Source organism: Octopus bimaculoides, chromosome 13, assembly GCF_001194135.2.
Source record: "Octopus bimaculoides isolate UCB-OBI-ISO-001 chromosome 13, ASM119413v2, whole genome shotgun sequence".
NCBI classification, from domain to species: Eukaryota; Metazoa; Mollusca; class Cephalopoda; order Octopoda; family Octopodidae; genus Octopus; species Octopus bimaculoides.
In genome coordinates, this window is record NC_068993.1 from 62,123,744 (window position 1) to 62,125,865 (window position 2,122).

Consider the following 2,122-nt stretch of genomic DNA (forward strand, 5'->3'; position numbering starts at 1 on the left):
ATATATATATATATATATATATATATAATGTATATATAATGTATATGTTGTGGTTTAGGCTCAGTTGAGTCTTGGGAGGAGGACAGATCTACAACCAAAGACTTCCAGTATAACCATGTAACTTTATAACATAAATCTATATGAGGGTCGGATGGGAGCAACTCCAAAGGTTTGAAAACGGTCAGAAAAATTGTGACGTTTAATAGAATTAAGATGCTGATTAGAATGTTGCAGGAAAAGAATCGCAAGACGGATTCTTCAAGTTGAATGAACCGGAAGGAGACCAAGGGGTTGACCAAGAACAAGATGGTTGGCTAATATCCATACTCTTGGTTGGTCACAGTTGACTATCCAGCTGGGAAGTCCATTGATGGTTACTTCTGATAGGACGCTCTGGAGAAGGTGACTGAAGACTGTATCCCTACTGCCCTTCTAGGAATAGATAAAGATGTATCAGATGTGGCTGCGTGGTAAGAAATTGCTTCCCAACCACATGGTTCCGGGTTCAGTCCCACTACGGGAAACCTAAGGTAATCCCTAAAACCGGTCTTTTCCATTTTTAATATATACTGCTCTACAGCTTAGAATGTGCTTCTTCTTTCGGATTTATTTTTATTACGAACGATACACACACACACACACACACATACATACATACATATACAGAGTGTATGTGCAAAAATAGGTATACAGTAAGCAACACATCAATGTTATTATACTTAATTCATTAACATTATTAGCACATTAAATTAGTTAACCTCATTTTTGATATTCTCAGTGTCATTAATCATAATACATTTGTCATGACTATGATAATACTTTTATCATAACTTTTAATGTTTTGATAAAAACAAATGAGAATTGTATGTGTTTTCTTTTTCAGAACTGTATACCTGCTTTTGCTCCCCGTTGTATATGCAGTTATACATATACACGTTGTCCCTCTCTCAAATATGTATATACACATTAAATGATTATAAAGTTAGTGTTTATTGAAATATATTCCATTTAAAGATTCAATAGAATGTATTGACAGAATTTTATTCTTTATGAACGCTTGATTTCAAACTGACGACCGTTCTGGTCCAGGCTGCAGAGCTGATAACGCTAAGCAATGGAGTCGTAACTCCAACGTTATTTAAAAATATGATAATAATGAAATTATTGTGTATAATACTCAGGTGAACTACAACTCATCAAAGGTCTATGTATAGTGCATAGAATTACGTACAAAAGTCAGGAAAGGGAACAGCGTGCATTCTCCTCCTTTTCGCTGCCATTAATTTGTCAATGTTACTATGCTAGTTAAGGCGGTGAGCTGGCAGAATCGTTAGCACGTCGGGCAAAATGCTTAGCAGCATTTCGTCTGTCTTTGTGTTCTGAGTTCAAATTCCGCCGCGGTCGACTTCGCCTTCAGTCCTTTCGGAGTCGATAAATTAAGTACCAGTTGAACACTGGGGTCGATTAATCGACGCATCCCCCATCAAAATTGCTAATCTTGAGCTAAAAATTTGAAACCAATATTTCTATGCCAGTGTGGGAATACTTTATCTTGCTGGAAATAAAACTCACGGCAAGGGACTTGCCAGAGTATCGCTAAAAATTAAAAAAAATAAAAAACAGAAGGGTTCAATTAATCCTCTTGATAATAATCTGCACTTGACCGTAACACCTGGTAAATGACCAGGTATTCTTCCATGGTATGACCAGATTGATTTATTGAACCATGTTGCCCCATTTCAATGAGGTAGAATTAAACGTAGCCGTGTACAACTAAGAATGTTGAAAGAAGCAATGAAATTTATTTAATTTCAGTGGATTTATCTTAATTTCACGTTGTTTGGTTGGTACCGACTCTTGATGTTCTATCAACAGAGCTAAACATTATCCAACGTGCTTAACGATAAGATTTAAAGAATATTAATTATATCAACTTATCTCCCTTGAACTAATCAAGAGTTATTTCCCGTGTAGTTGGCAAGTAACGTTATCACTCGTTGAGCATTGTATGAAAAAGGCACACACACACGCACACACACACACACACACACACACACACATACACACACACACACACACACATTCTCTCTCTCTCTCCTTCTCTCTCTCTCTCTCTCTCTCT

At 36.6% G+C, this 2,122-nt stretch overlaps 1 long non-coding RNA gene across 2 annotated transcripts in view; it reads left to right on the forward strand.

Annotated features, from left to right (window-relative positions):
• The first annotated feature begins 78 nt into the window (after positions 1–78).
• Positions 79–2,122, forward strand: part of LOC106881303 (uncharacterized) — an 81,786-nt gene continuing 79,742 nt past the window's right edge. For both annotated transcript variants that reach the window (XR_008265406.1, XR_008265405.1), the window contains exon 1: positions 79–530. This is a non-coding gene — a long non-coding RNA (uncharacterized LOC106881303). The remainder of the gene's footprint in view (positions 531–2,122) is intronic.